The sequence below is a fragment of the Pagrus pagrus genome, assembly GCF_965226575.1.
Source record: "Pagrus pagrus genome assembly, chromosome: 23".
NCBI classification, from domain to species: Eukaryota; Metazoa; Chordata; class Actinopteri; order Spariformes; family Sparidae; genus Pagrus; species Pagrus pagrus.
Genome location: NC_140205.1, coordinates 15,027,358 through 15,044,556, shown reverse-complemented (window position 1 = coordinate 15,044,556; position 17,199 = coordinate 15,027,358).

The following is a 17,199-nucleotide window of genomic DNA, read 5'->3' as shown; positions in this document are numbered from 1 at the left end:
TGCTAAATCTAATCTTTATCATGAAATGACAGTATATATATCTACAGTACTTATCTGCAGTGCTATGCATCCCTCTAGATTGTCTTCTTGTAAGTTGGCGTTTGGTGATATCCGCCGTGAAGATGTCTGACTTCACTCAAATATATTTACACTCGGCTCGTGATGCTCAAAGAACTCAACAGCGTTGTCTCTTTCCAGAAATCATCCGGTCACTCAACAGATACACAGATCTTGTTGTGAGCAGTTAAATGTAGGAACTATTTTCTTTTTACAGAACTACACCCGCTAACTGTGTCACCTCGCAGAAGGAAACATGCATCTACTCATAGACAAGAGGCTAGCTATGTAAGCCAGCTTAGTGCTACCTTTAGTCCATGATTATTGGGTGAACTGTCCCTTTAAAGTTATCGAGCCAAGAAGAAAAAAGAAACTTTTATCAACATTTCTGCCAGTGCTCATATTTTACTCTATGGTATTCTTTGTAGTTTTCAGCAGTGTTTGTAATGGGAGAGCTAAGAGGAGCTCGTCTACCCTGAGACATGAGCTGTTCCCAGAGCGCTACAATATCTTATTGTGCCACTGTTTTTCCTGTGTAAAGTTATATTGTCCTGAGAAACGATTTCCGATAGATTGTGTCTAATTAACACAAGGCCTTCTATTCCTCCCTTGGCCATCCGTACCTGGGGGCCCACTCTGCACATGTTACACAAAGGACTCGTCTCCTCCATAGGATTTAAATAGAACTGGACAGTAAGCCCAAATAATGGTGTCCATTCAGTCCAGTGAGAATTGCTTGCCTGGCGCATACACCAAGAAGAAGGTTCTTCTAAGTTTGCTTCATGGAAATGCAGCCCACTGAATATGTGCAGTACAGTTTCTCTCTGTGATCTTCCTCTGCTCAAGGAAAGAGAATGTTTTTACAACCATCAAACCTCCATGGATCTGAAAATTCAGAATAGAAAGAGTCATAATCGACCTTGTTTTGTAGTTTGAGTTGTCCTGCCAATAGTTTTACATTTGTATGTTTTATAATGGTTCTGCTGCCCTTGCTACGCGTTTACGTACATACGGTAGCTATGCAACGAGCTAAACACTCTCCCATGAAGGACCTAAGACAGGAGCTGACTGGGTGTTTAATGGAAGCTGTGTAAAACTGTAACAACAGCACAAAAACACATACAAAATAAGTCTCATATACTGTAACAACAAAGTACCTACAGGATGGGAGTAACAAGCATTAACTAACATGGTGGCGTGAATGCAAGTACAATATGTCAAGTCAAGTCTAAATAGATCTCCCACAATACTGGCACCTGCTAAATAATGCTAACAAATAACACTACCACCTAATACCATCAAATAAATGTATAGATTTGTTGTGATCCTGAAGAGCAAAACAAAGTGGATGGATCAGGATTGAGCTTCCTTCCTTGTGTGGTGTCTGTCAAAATGGCCGATTCAAAGACTGAGCTTTACATGAACAAGGCCAGCAGATGGCGCTTCACTATACAGACTTAACTACAAATAAGGTTACGTTGTGTTTATGTGAAGCGGAAAAATCCTGCTCTATGGGATCAATGCTTTTTGGGCCACAATATGCTGCAACACCGCAAGTGGCCACTGGGCAAAAATGGGATGGAAGGGAGGCTGAGCAGCGCCCTCATGTTCAGGTGTATCATACATTTATGGTCTCATCAGACAGTTTGATGCATAGCCTACTGGTTGACTGTTGTGTTGACCAACACTTGTGATTGGTCATGTTAATAATAGTCATGGGATCCAACTTAGATCTGGTCTGTTGATGCAAACCATTGTCTGTCCACTGTGTGTTGGCATTGTTATCTTTCCAGGCAGAGAGCAAAGACAAACAAATTCCATCAGTGAACCATTTTTCTGTTTCTTTGCTGTCTCAGGACAAACATTCTCTTTATGAATTAAAATATGTGTACCGTACCATCCCACTGATCCCCCAAAAAGTGCTTCCTGAAAGCCACAGCCAAGTCCAAACATTGGTTTTCTTGGTGTGCAGAGTAAGAATCCTACTTTTGTCTAGTGCAATGCAGGTAAACATTTCCCATTTACCCACTGAAATACCTAAACATCTATTGGATGTATTGTCACAAAATACTGTAAAGACATTCATGATAAATCCCAGTGTCAGTGTTGATCACCTCACTTTTCTTCCAGTGCCTTCAGCGGGTTGACTTCTGTGATATTGAGTGGATTGCCGTGGAATTTAGTACAAACCTCCGTGGTCCATTCATGATTAAATGTAATAACTTTGGCGATCCCCTGACTTGCATGCTCGGCATGCACCTTTGCTTTCGGCTCCTCTTTGCTAACAGATTTTGGAAGGGGGTGAATCGATTTGGTTCTCAGCCCTCGCCTCGGCATCTCAACTCAGTGGATATCACTGGATCATTATTGATTCTTCAAAGCTCTGAATAAAGAATGCATAGTCTCTGGCCATGTGCTCGAACACTTCTGAAGCCTGTTTGCTTCAGCTGGTCGGTTGGATGCTTGATTAAGAAGGGGATAGACAAGTCATCCGTAAATAAATAGATAGTAAACAGGATCAAATGTAGATTGGAGCACAATATGGTCATTTTCAAAATAGCAAGCAAGACAAACAAAAGAAAAAAACTGAATTAAACGAAGACCTTAATTACTCGTTGAACACAAACAACTACTAATTTGAGAGGTGACTAAAGAGACTAATTCATTCTTTGCACAGACAATCAGTTTTCTCAGAGCCATCATTTAGCGGCCATTAGATGAAGTGCATCTCAAGGCCCTCCTGCTTTGCTATCACCACTCAGCCATGGTAGTAGCCGCTTGGGATGAACATACACGGGATGCATTTTTTATGACTCCAGCTGTGTCAAGCACGTGGAACAACCCGGGAGGTTGGAAGGTTTCAGCGCAAAATCAAAGGCTTGTGATTCTGGGGTAATTCTGAAATAGTAATCACAGATGTATTTACACAGCTTGATATGACTGCTAAAAAATGTGCAAAGATTAGATATTCTGACAGTCAGGAGAAGCTTTATTGGGAGGAAATTTAAAACATTTGGAGGAAATTAAATGATATGGATAGATGAAGCTCAAAAGGCCTGACGTGAGCTAGAAATGTCAAGATCCGTCACCGAAACACAAAATTCACCTCGTGATGACCTCAAGGTTTAAAGTAAGGGTCTAACCAAATCATTAGGAATAGTCCACCATGAATGTCTGTACACAATTTCAGAAGCAATAAATCTGATACATGTTGAAATCTTTAACTCTGACCCAAAGTGGTGAACTTCCCAATCAACCAAGATTGCCATTTATAGAGCGATGACACGAGCATGGCTACCAAAAAGCTAGCTACATATAGCTACATAGTTGAATAAAGACGCTTACAACTTTTAAATGTTTTACAGAACAGCCGAAGATTAAGTGCAATCTTTAAGACATGAAAATGAAAGTATAAAATTTGTAACAAGACAATTTCCAGGGTAATATCCACTTTGGACATGCAACAAGGTAAGTGTAGGAGAGAAAGAGCATCGTGCAATTAGCGATTGCACTTGCTCCCTCCAGTAGGCTATAGCATGACAAAGAGAGTGTGAGAGAATAATGAGACAGGTTGAGATGAGCAAGAGGGAACATCCTCCTTCAGTCTCTTACAATTAAAGAGCGCAGGATCATGTAATTTTACAGTACAGTCACTGTATCTATGTAGAGAAATGGGGCAGATGTAAGAGTTCATCGGCGGGGCAGCAGAAACTGTCAGTTCAGGAACACGGGAAGCATGAGGAGGCCACAGTCTGCTCCATATGCCAGCGCAGGCTCTGATGTCCGCATGGACTCCAGTCTTTGCATCCTGGCCTCTCTGAGCACGAGGTTTCTCAGTTCTGTCCATCAGAGCTGCACAGTCAACCCTTATCTGCCTTTGTTCGCAGAAACATTTTCATTGTTATGCCTCCAAGCCAGCGATAGAAGTGGCCGGAGGCGTTATGTTTTCAGGTTGTCCGTCCCATTCTTGTGAACGTGAGGAACGCCTTGAGGGAATTTCTACAGATTTGGCTCAAACGTCCACTGGGAATCATGGATGAAGTCAGTAGAAATTAGTTGACAAAGGTGAAGGTAATAATTGACCTCACAAAACATTTTTTTGGCAAAACTCAAGAATTTATATACTCATTTTGACAACATTTTTCCAACTTTGTACCCAGGAAGTCGAGCTTTTTAGCTTTATGTGTGTTACAACCCTGAGTCATTGTTTGTATTTGCTGCTGATCTGTCTCTTCTCCTCATTGTTGTGTGTGAGCAGTCCTGAACCCTGTTTCTCCTGTTTATACTGATTTAGGAGTTAGATAAGATTTTGTCTTTTGTTTATATTTTTGATTTGCGGCAGGAAGATAGGGTAACAGATGCTTTTGTTTGTTGTGTTGGCCTTGTTCTCCCTCTGAAGAAGATTAAATGCTACTTTGAGCGTAACTCCTCTGTGACACTGGCTTTCTTGGGAGTGAAAAGAATGGAGAGGCACACATCATGTTATGTCTTTGGTTCCCCTAGACCGGGGGCGGGTTAGGGCAGCTTTCGTAGGAATGAACATGGCTCTGCATCCGGTGCTGTATCCAGATTTTCTTGTTAGATCGGTTGAATGTCAGTTGTGCAGTTATTTGGTTATACTACAGCAAAAGTCAAACACTCACTTGCAGGCGGCGCTGGCATATAAATCAGTCAATCAACAAAACCATTGGGATTCATGTATGCGATGTAAACATCTACACACAATTGCATGGCAATCCATCCAGTGGTTGTTGAGACAATTTCAGTCCCTCTAGGAAGTTGTGATGTTGCAATTTCCAACACCCGTTTTGTCCGACACTGCATCATTATGATGATCGGTCAAATTTGCCGAAAAGCTGCGGTGATTGGACAAAAACGCTCACAGTAGTGCAGAATTCACAGGAATGGGCAATCACTACATCGCACCATCCTGCATTTTGACTCAAAAACAACCTCATGGTGGTGTTAGAGGAAAAGTCACCAAAGTCAGTAAGAAACCATCCATTTCTTGAGATAATACACTCTGGAGCAAAGTGATGGATGCTCAAATGACATTGCCATCCGTAAAACGCCAGTCAAACAGTTTGATTAGTAGATTGGTTTGTGTTTCAAGATCTTTCCCCTGAGTCCTTTCCTGCTTCTTCCTGTTCTGTCAGTACTCCTTTGTTTGGGACGCCCGCACTCTCTCACAAGCACTTAGTGCAACGTAATTGCAGTAGTTTGAGTATTTAAGGTCCAAGGTTCATTTATGTGTCTTTCTACAACACATGCTTGCACAACTACAACTTGCAAGCTGTAGTCCCTATATGCTATACACAAGAAGCTGCTCTTCGTCTGGTGTCATGGCAGCGAATACTTCTGTATCACTTGGCAGACAATAGCTTGGTTCACTATATACATATTTTAACTAGCTGGATTCTGAGGAAGAAACCTTTTTACAAACATCCTGAATAAAAAAATACAAAGAAAACTACTCGACAATTTGTTGGTTTCTTTGTTTGCAGCCCAAATCATCGTCTTTCTTGCTTTGTAAGTGTAGATTTTCTAAAAATGAGTAACATTTTTAGTAACCATCAATTAGCTATCGTCCTCATCATTCTTCATGTGATGACTTATGCTGTAAAAAGATGGGCCAAAATTGCAAGACCCTGCAATAATTGCGTGGAAACTGTTTATCTCGCATAAACAAGTCCTCCGTGGCAGCATCCTGGAGTTTCCTGGAGGGGCTGATTAATGTTGAATGGAGTCATGTCTAACTTGTTTGTGTCAACGGGTCGGAAGAAGTTAAAGTTGCATGATTCTGCTGTGATGTTTGAACAGGGAGTCTGGATTCAGCATCTTAATCATGCTTCCTCGGGCAACCCCCCCACCCCCCCGATACAGAAATAACCATGCGCTTCCTCATGCCTTCTGTTGACTCTCAAGTTGACAGTCACACAAACAGACACATGCACAAACATGGGTGTTGTAACACACCTACACACAAGAACACGTACACGGGTGGACAGACACAAAGGCGGACTTACACACAGGCTTTGTATCGCTCCACACACACACACACACAGACACACACACACCCTCCCCCGTTCTTCTCTAAATGATTTATCTGCTCTGATTTGGGAGAAATGATTCCCCGTAATGAAACAGACAGAGAAGATGATTTTTTTATTCATCTCGGGACAAAGCAGGCAGTGGCCCTTCTCTTCATGGTAGACAGCTCGTATAAACACCGCCAATGAGTTTGGAGTTTTCCCATTACCCCCTCACACCCTCTCATCATCTCCACTGTGGATTCGGCATGCTCGGACAGACAGTCCATCTAATGAAGGCCCGCAAATTCATCGCACAACGTCTCGGAGAACCTCGCGGAGAATCTCACTGTCACCGTCCTCTCCTTAATCAATTTACAGGTCGTGAGCCGCGGGCTTAGCTAGATGATTATTGTTATGGCGAGGCGGGCGTGCTCGTCGCTCGCTTGTCTAACCTCGCTAACACCTCCAGAGCAGGCGGCCAGATTGAACGATAAAGTCGTCTCCGCAAACCCATCCTGATTTAGAGCCCCTCGTAAAATTGATACTTATTTTTCTCTTCTCCGCTGCTCACTGAAGTGCGATATCATAAACTGCTCCTCCTCTCTCCTTTTTATTTTTTTTTTTCTTTCCTGTTTCTCCTTCGGAGATTTAAGGCTCTGGGTCGCAGGGGTCACTGAGCAGAGCTCTCTCAATGTCAATGATCATCAGGCGTCTGCCTCTAACGTCTCGGATTCTATTCGGCTGAGAGTAGGGGAATAAAATGACTGGCAATCCAGGTCTGTGTCGCTGCCAGTGCCGAAAAACAGAACAGTGAAGGATGCGTGAGGTGGGTTCTTTGAGTGCTTTGAACAATTCTCATTTTCACAGGACTTAAGTGGATATTCGGAGCCTCGTGACCCCACCTTCCATTCGCTCACTTCTTTCTCTGCCTCTTAGTCACTCCGATGCTCACACACAGAGGCACGCTAACACATAGAAGATAGGCTTTGTGCTTCTCTGTTATTATCTCCCGGTTAGTAGGCTGGTTATATGAGCTGCAGCGCTGGAGTGGGTCAAAAGCTGTCATACCACTTCGAGGTGATTGACAGACAGGAAAACGCACAGGAGTGTAGAATGTCTGCATTGTGACTGAACAAGAAAGCACACTGCATACATAAAAAATGTGCGTATACGCACTTTCAGATTTTCCCAGTTCCATAGACGACTTTAATTAGAAATAAGTAGAAACATAATATAAAACGTAAGCGCCCGTAATAGGTGATTCCTCCAGATTATTCCCTGCACTAGCGTCCACACTCCCGTCGGGCCGTGTCTTTCAGTGCTATGCCGAGGACGTGTGCATGTGTAATGCAGCAGAAGGGACACGACCTGTGCTCGTACACTCGAGATGTGGAGGATTCAGAAGAGGCCAGTGACATCTGAATCATTCTTCTTTCTAATGTGACCACTATTAGTTGCATGGGTGAGTCCTGCAGCTTGTTTCCCAGCTCCACATATTCTTAGTTTTTAACATCATCACCGGTAAAAAGTGATGCCGCTATTTGTCATAATATTCCAAACTTCCAACAAATCTACTTATTTCAGCTTTGTTTTTGAAGTTAATGTTGCGTTAAATTGTTTTGGCTAATGTGAGGGTAAGGTTTTAGTCATGCTTTTGCTTGATTTATTGTTAAAGCATCACCTCATGGTACACTTCTTGTCCATATCAGACAAAAGGAACGTGACATTAATTTAATCCAACTGCGTGCCAATTCCACATGAGATCAGGATGCAGTGTCTTTTCACATCAGTTGCTCCACTGCCTGCACCAGGCCCCATTTGCATGTGACTAATACAGCCAGTAGAATCCAGGAAACATTATTTCTGTCAGTTTATTTCTTGTGACTTGCCTGTGATGTGTGTGTGGGCAGTCAGTGCCGGGATGTGGAAAGGTTTAGTCTTGGTGAGAAGACCCCCTGGTTTGAGTGACCACTCACTTACGAATCCAACTTAAACCCTCCAAATTCCTACTTAAGAGCATGGTTTTCTTGAAATCAGCTGAAGTTTTGTGCTGTGCCCAGCAGACTTAGGGTGGTTAAGATGATGAAATGACTTGCTGCCTCTGAAACCCCCCAAACAAAGTAGAGAAATACGCTTATCCACTTTCTTGCCTCGAGTTTTATGAAAAGATCAATACCAGAGGGATATTTGTCCGTGTAAAAAGAAGGCTCAAGCTATGAGACAATTAGCTTAGCTCAGTATAAAGGCTGGAAATTTGTGTGGAAAGAATTCACAGAGTGGGAAGCTTGACTGTGGTGCCGCTGTATTACAGATTGCAAGTCATAAAAACAAAATCAGCATCTGAAAAGACGATGGGGAGTGAAAATCTGGAAGGACAGCTGGCCATTTTCCAAGATAAACAGCATATTTGATGACCCATTAGCTTTTGTTAGACAACAGCTAATGTTAGCATTCAACAACTTCCTAGCTAACATTACTGTTTGATAGTGGCACACGACACATCTCTTTGAGCCTGGAAGTGAAACACACTGGATGTAATCAAACTGTAATGGTAGCTAGGAAGTGGTTGAATGCTAACATTAGCTTATGGGTTGTCAGGTATGTTGTTTTACCTCAAAAGAGGTGAGCCTGGTGCTGGTAGGTGGATTCTGGACAGTTTTGCTAAAAAGGGAAAAGTTCCGTGTTCATTTGTCTACTTTGTGAAAACAATCCTCTTGCGCAAGGATCTGCAAAAATGACTGAAAACACAACCTGTAGCATACATGCCAGGCCAGTAGGGGGCGATATAACTTTGCAATAAAACGCCATGCGCCTCCACACAAACTTTTTCTTCTATAGAGCGGTAAGCCATCGCATCACAGTAGCCGTGCAGCAAATCTAGACTTAGCTACAGAAGCATTAATAAACTCATTTAAGTCGGCAGCACAAACAAAACTCGATAGTCCACCATTGTTCTTGTAGTCTTCCTAGCTGGGCAAGGCTATTAGGCTGAAAACATAATACACATGTTCAAAGTGGGGCCTGATGTCACAATTCTCACAGGAACTGCATTTTGGCAGTTTACATGATGATAAGGGTGGAGTTTTCAAAAGATAACACTCTGGAACCCGGTTGAAAAGTTTGTGTTTTCAGGCCCCCAAATCACTGTCGTGTGATCACATGGCTGAAACGCAATAAAAAGTGATCAATTTATGCATAAACCATTGTCATATAGACAGCCCCTTAGTTACTTTTGGACAGACATACTTTCTGTTTCCTGCTGTTCTCAGTCAGCTTCATATTTTGACACAAGTGTGGTATCAATTTTCTCATCTAACTTCAAACTGATGTATTTCCCCGAATGATGAGCGTTGTAGGTATAAAATGATAAAAGCTTGATTCTACAAATATACTGAGCAACAATCATGGAGACTTCGGTGTAATAATTTCTGTGTGTTTGCGTCTCACAAAAGAAAGCATTGTGGCTGCCACATTTATTCAATATGAAGGGTCCATGTTGATGTTTCAGACAGATGTCTCATATCACTTGTCAATCATCTATTGAACGGGCTACTTGAAATGATGCCTGTCCCGAGAAAATGTCTATAGAGGCTTCCCAGACCTGCAGTAAGTGAGTGAAAGCAAAGACTTGGCAGCCTTTATGATGTCTGAAGACTTCTGCCAATAGAACTTTTACCGTCAATTTGAGAAGCAGTCCTCTATTTGTCGGGATACAAGATGTTTACAGTAGGTTTGACGATCGTCAATGCAAAAATATCCTGTTGAGAGAAGAAATAGAAATCAGTTCTGACTTATTTACAGTTCAACACACCCGTTGATTATGTGTTTTTCTTCCTTCCATGCTGTCTTTATCTTTATTTAATCTTACCCTTTCTTTGTCTTTCCTCTTCATTATTCCTCTCATCATTGCTCGTTCATTTCGGTATTTAATTGGCAAGTTTTTACATCATTCACTCAGTGCACACTGAACTGTGTCTATTCTTGTATTTCTATCTTGAGGAGGACCAATTAGAGATGAAGATCTTGAGTTATTTGTAATAATGACATTTAAAATAAAGTGTTTGTGTGTGCTAGTGGAGGGTGACATGCAGTAGCAGCTGTCGACTGCTGATCTCTATTTTTTTTTTGTTTCCATCTGACCTCTCTCTTTACTGGTTTGACTTTAATTTCAGTCTGCTCTATTTCTATTTACAGATTTTGTGCTTTGTCTTGTATCTTGTGCTCCTTCCTCCTCCTCCTGTGCTTTGCTCCAGTTGTCTTCCTCCTCTGTCTGTATCTCATCAGTTTGTTTGGGGCTGGGTATTTCAAAGTGCTTGTTGAAGTGAGAAGAAAGGCAGATTTGTCCCACTACAAAGCAGCAAGAGCTCGGCTCCTGTGTGAAATCTTGTGGGCTTACTGAGCAGCTTTGTGTTTTGACAGGTAGGAGGAGCTGTTTTTTGCTAAAGCACTCGGCTTCCGCAGGTTGGTAGATAGGAGAGACATGGGAAACAGTTTGTTTTGTTTTGACATGCAGTGTCATGCATGGATCTTTTTAGCCTCAGCCTTTCTCTTATCTATTTGTAAGCTGATATTAGAAACACAACCATTAATTGCACCTTTTACAAGTAAATGGCAAATTGGAGAGGAATACTGCCCCTTTTTAAAAAGTTTAAAAAAATGTTTTGTCTACTGTTTGAGTTTTACACCTTCAGCAAAAGATTATTGTCCTCAGGCCTTGTTAAAGGAACAGTTTGACATTTTGGGAAAACTGAGAGTTCGATGTGAAGAGCTGACAGTAGGAGCCAGTTAGCATACCTTAGCATAAAGACTGAAAATAGAGGGGGACAGCTAGTCTGTCTGTCTTAAAAGTACAAAAGCCCATTAATTTATATTTATTATTAATTATTAATAAAGCACACAGCCCTGAGCCCAATAAAAGAACAGCTGTGGCAACACACTCCTGTAGCAGCTAATGTTAGCACAAAGCACACAGCCCCTGAGCCCAATAAAAGAACAGCTGCAGCAACACACTCCTGTAGCAGCTAATGTTAGCACAAAGCACATAGCCCCTGAGCCATAGACCAGAGTCACAGCAGCAGAAACAGCCTATTTTAGCGGCTAACGTTAGGACAACCTTTTTGGACCAGGGCACATTCTTCACAGCTATTCTGCTTGTATTTATATGATTGTGGTATTTGACAGATTTGTTTATTTATGTATTTATTAAACAAAAAACGGAAAGCAAGCTGTAAAAATGTAGCTTGCTCTTGCTGGTTTCTACAATCTTGCCAACCCCAGCATCTAACATAGCATTTTCTTATCTACTTTCAGTGTTTGTGTCTTAATGAGTCACATAATTCTGAGGTGTTAACTGTTTTGCAAACGAATGGGTAATTGGATCTCACCAAGACTCGCCATTATTTTGCTTTTTTATTCTAATTCACAGCACAGCGTGGACCAGTTTGGAGAGTAAAAATCGCTCTCTGCTCAGACACATAATTCTACCAAAAAACTTTGATCCCCCTCGCTTTCATGTGTTTGTTCGCAGGCCACGTCTCCAAGGCAAAGTAATATTGAGATAATATGCAGTGTAATGCTGACCCTGACGAGCTGTGGGGGAGACTTGTTGGCAGAGAAAGACGAAATCGATATGGAGGCGATGAAAACTGTAGGCAAGAATAAAACAGCTATACTGTCACTCATGGAATGAAAAAGGCTGGGAGCATTAAATGTTCTTTGCATGCCTCGACTCTGCATAAAGCATAACATACAGCACTGCAGCATGCAGCATTTTAAAATATACAAAATGGATGCACAAACAGAATATTCTTTTCCCCAGAATGGAGTAATCTCCAGATGTAATCTAACACCCAGCATTAAGAGCTCCTTCAACTCCAGTGATATAAGATGCTTGGATAAAAAAAGCATGTTTAGTGTAACACTCACAGAGGGCTGATTGAGATCCCAGCACACCAAACGTAAACGAACGCTGCGAAACATGATTTGCTCTTACATGTTGAGAGTGCCAAGCAATTACAAACAACATTAAAAATGTAATGAACCATATTTTCGTCTGGGCCAGAGGAGAGCGAGAGACATGTGTGAATGATGGAGAGAGAGAGATGGGCAGAAATATACAGAAGATGAGAGGACTTGATAGCAGCGTAAGAGGGGTTACAAATGCTGGGAGAAAGTGCACAAAAAAAATAATCAAAGAGGCGCAGAGAGGGAAAACATCTTGAGGAAAGAGTGTGCAGCAGTGGGACACAAAGATGGGAGAGATTTTGAGCAAGTCCCTACTGCTTGGTCAGGTGGATGTTTGTAGTCCACGTGCGATGCAAGGTCTCCTGTGCCAGAGCAATAAGAAAGGGCCTGCAGACACTGTGGGAAATTGGATTTTTATGGCAGCTCATCAAATGTAATTAAAAGTTTGGGATATACAGAGTGCCACCAGTAAGAGTTTAGACAGCTGAGGTGGCTGTGTGAATACTTTTGTCTATAGTCGAAGAGATAGCTTAAGGCAGGACATCGTCTGAATTGTTTATATAGTTTTGTTGTCTTTGGGTCTGTCCCCAGCTTTAATCGTACAAGACCAAGTAGTGTTAAAAGCATCTGTGATGCTGGAAGAATTGGACCGTCATTAATAAAGATATATGCGTAGGAATTCTGCGTTAAAATGCCTCAAAACGACAAAATGTTTCTGATATATATTTGTGGTGTGTACCTAAATTGTCTCAAATGTTTCCGACTATGTTCAAACCCAGAGAAATCCCCGTTTACTTAAGGTAACGGTGCGTTTCATTAGGCCACCTAAACGAGAATAAAACTTTAAACCTCATCTGGGAACATTTTTGAGTCACGTCGGATAGATTTTCATCATCAGTGGTGGTTGTTTAATGGTGTATTCACCACAAGCAAGGCGTTCATTCACATTTATTCGGGGTAACTCAAGCAGCGTTTATCCACCCCAAACAGTCACATTCCTTCCCTGTACATTAGCCATGAGATAATGTTGCAAACATTGGCACGAAAGAATTCAACACTCACCAGAGACTCTCTCTCTTCTTTTCCCCTCTCATCTACACAACGGTCCAGTCAGTGGTAAACATTATAGTACATAAACAAATGACACTGGAGGTCACATCTGCAGATCCCTGCTGCAGTCAGGTTGATAAACAGGAGTGAAGATAAATCCACTTTTTAATCTCAAAAGTTTAAAAGTAATCTATGAGCTCTCCTTCCATCTGTAAATGCCAGTGGCTCTTCCCCTTGCTCTGCTCGACCCTCCACACAACACTCAGCAAATGTCTTGTTTTCTTTGAATAGAAAGCCCCCAATGGCAAAAGTTACTGATAGTACATTTAAGTAATGACAAATTTAACTTTTAACTATTTCATCTTTACTCTTCATCAACGTGTGCCAGGTTCAGACTACACCATCAACCCAAATTATAGCCTGAACAACACAATGGGTGTCTGGCACGCCCACCGATCGCTTTATACGGCGTCGACGTGGATGAAAACAGACACCACATCTGGGACGCCTCATAACATCCTGACCAAAGTGGTAGCATCTTAGAATCTTTTTGCCTTCCACGACGTGTTTGAAATGTTGACTGATAGGAGCACAGATTGCTTATCTTTGTAAGCTGGGCGAAACGAAAGTTCAGCGATGTCGTTGGTGCAGCAAGGAGGAACTGTGAAACAGAGAAAGGTTACCGCTGCTTTTTCTTTCTTTTTCAGGCTCCTCCAAATATGAGACAGCCAGTATCATACACGCCACTGTCGCTTCCATCGTTGTTCCCAGAAGTCGTCCCGAGCATGTTTTTCCGTTTGTGAAAGCAATCCATGAAAGGTCGGGTACCAATATGTAGTCTGTGAAGTCTCTAGGCCGAGACATGGCGAGAATAAATAGCTCAATAATCGCCTTATCTGAAACAGTGACCAACGAAATGACAAGATACTGTGAAATTGTGTGTGTAAAAATGCAATAACTCTAGCCCTGGTAGTCTTTCATCATGAGCCCAACATCTCACAAAAAACAAGTTTGCACCAAGTACAGAAAGAATAATATGATATGCAATCACACATGGAGAAGAAAAGTGGAATGGCCTTGTGTCATGAAATGAGGAAATGCTTGGATGAGAAAATAGCAAGCGAGGAAACGATGTACGAAAGAAATAGACTTCACAGACGGAGAAACATCACGGGAGGGAGTGCAACTCAGACACAACAGAGGAAGAGAGCATGTGTCAAGGATCTAGAAGGAGAGAGGAAAGATATTTTTCCCCATCGAATGACACTCAGATCTAATTCAGTCATTTGTCAGCCACACAGGCAGCATGGCTGGCTAATGGACTGGGAAGGCATGAGAGACACCAGCTCAGGGAATCCCTCCATTGTTATCTGCAGCAGACATTATCAGACCTACTTACTGAGAGAGCTGGCTGACAACGGAGCTGACACCAGGAATGGCACCACAGCCAGAACTGATGGGGAACATGGCCAGTAATTTGAGGGTTAGAGGGAATAAAAGATTACTGTAATCTCATAACAGTTTGTGTGATCTGATAACCAAAAAATGCATTACTTTTTGAACATGGCACTTAACCCGTTGCTGCAGTGGAATTGCTTGGGGGTCACTAACAGAAGTATGTGGTTGTGCTGTAAACTTAGGGGTGTAAACATAAACCCATTTGTCCAACAGAATTGGCTACTTTGGAGCAGAACCAAAAATCTGATCCAAATTATGTGTAAAAAGAATACTGGGGGACACAAAAATCAATATGGCTGTCAAAAAAAGCAATCTCTTCTGTTATTGTATTTTACATCAGTATTCAGTCGACACAAGGGAGACATAAAATAGACCCCAACCACATTCTTTGCAAATGTAAGAAAACTATATTTGCTATGACCCACAAGCTAATGGTTGGTATCTATTTCATTTGGTGGTTAGAGACTAGCCTAATTTCTATAAACAGATAACTGATTACATAAACTCAAGTAAGATTTAGCTTTTTATTAGCTTGCCAAAAAGTGTATCTGCATTTATATACATTTACAGAGATAGAGAACCAAAATGTCGTTCCTCTCGGAGCGTGAACAATGATTTGCGCATCAAAGAGGAAGTCTTGGCCCAGATATTCACGATCCAGATATCCGCAAGCCAAAGCAGAAGCCCCCAAAACACTAGCTGTTACCTCCAGAGACTAAATCATCCGCAGACAATAGCTGTTGGATTCTGAGACTGGGGTAAATCACATTTGTTTGGATAGATTCAAGGTTGGCGTTTCTAAATTCTCTCAAAAAAAGTTTTTTTTAATACATATAAACTTGACATCTGTGAATATTATCTCACTGGACAAAACATGCAAGTATGATAAAGTTTTTTTTTCTACAATAAACCAAAATGTCCCACTGGCTTTTTGACGAGGAAACCGGCACAATATATAGCACTTTATATAGAAGAACCACAGCCTCTACTAACATTAGAGCCTTTTAAGCCACTTTAACTTGGTTGTTAAAGCCTCTACAGGGTTCTCCTGTTGCATGTTCCTTTGTTAATCAGTACTCTGCACAAGGGCATATACACCACACTGCCATATCACTGCAGGGCCTATAATCACAGCGAAGTACCTCTCCTCTATTTTTGCTGTAATGCTCTATTGTCTAGAGGGACAATACCGATGTATGAACAGAGAAAGATCAACGTGTAGAATTCAGACATTTATGATATAAGCGTTATCATATTTCACAGATAAAGCACAGGCACAGCCACCATCGCAGTGTGGATTCACGGCACAGGAAAAGCTGACTGCTGCACTAATTCTTTTCAGTCATGATGGTAGCTAAAACCAGCAGCCTCATGCCGTTTAATTCACTGCTGCATTCAACACCGTGGAAACCGGATGCCTTTTCCCCCTGTGGCATAGCAGCGAGCATGAAAAGGAGCGCAGAGTGCTATCACCGTCGGCTGCTGTTCAGTAATGGCGGCTCTGTCTCGCACTCAACCAAACATCCATCTGAGAATACTGAAAGCTCTTGTGGGTTTATCATACCATTGACTCGCATGCTTTTCTCTCTCCTGTGACACTCACGGAAACACGAGAACTGCTGTCGAACAAAAGGCTTGGTGAAGCACAGGCTATGTTTATTTAATGCATATAGTCAAAAACAAACTTGTGCTGAATGTAAGCCGATTGTTGCTGTGTTCTCGACCTTATGTGAATTATTCAAAGATACCTCCATTGTGTGTTCAGGTAGCATCCATGCCTTCTCTGTTCTGCCTCAGGCTGCTGGTGGATGGAGACCATGTCTCGAAACTTCAACGCTGCATCGGTGCCTGGATGCCCCTCATGCAGGCTCACCTCAGGACGAACCTGCTTCTCTTTTAATTAGATACGATCGTGTGCCTTAACACACACACACACACAAAACTAATGTTCACATGCTTTTGGTGAACTTGTCAAGTTCAACATTTGTCATCACCAGGGAGTTGTGCTCGACTACTTAAGTGCCGACCTATTATCACATTGTTTTGGGAATCTCTTGACAGGTTAAAACAAAACTTTTAGCTTCACCTCACAGGTTGGAGACTGAAACTGTTAAATTCCCATGATGAGGAAGCTGATGACACATCTTCCATTGAACAAATAGTGGGTAGGGGGGTTAACTGTAGGTAATTTGCGTTAGGTGGTAATGGCTGATATTATGCTGTCAATCAATGATGAAGGAAGTTTTTAGATCCTTGACTCAAGTAAGAGTACGAATTGTTAAAAATCACTGCATTGAAAATGTTACTCAGGTAAATATATGTAAGTAAACTCAGGAAAATGTTCTTTATGTACATGTTTAAGTATTAAAAGCACTGTGCGAGCACAGGGGGACCCTGAAAGCCTCAAAAGCAACATTTGAAGGGGGTCTCAAATTTTGTCAAAAAAATAAAAAAATAAAATATTTAATTGTCACTAACGGTCAGTAAAATGTGTTTAAGCTCACCATGTCCAGTATTCAGAATCCAAAACATTTATTCACACATATGTTGTATTTGTTGCCACGCGGAGCAGCCGGTCCTGCGCACGTATGCAAATTGGCCATGTGCGCCAAACCGAAGAAAGACGTGACGTTGAGAA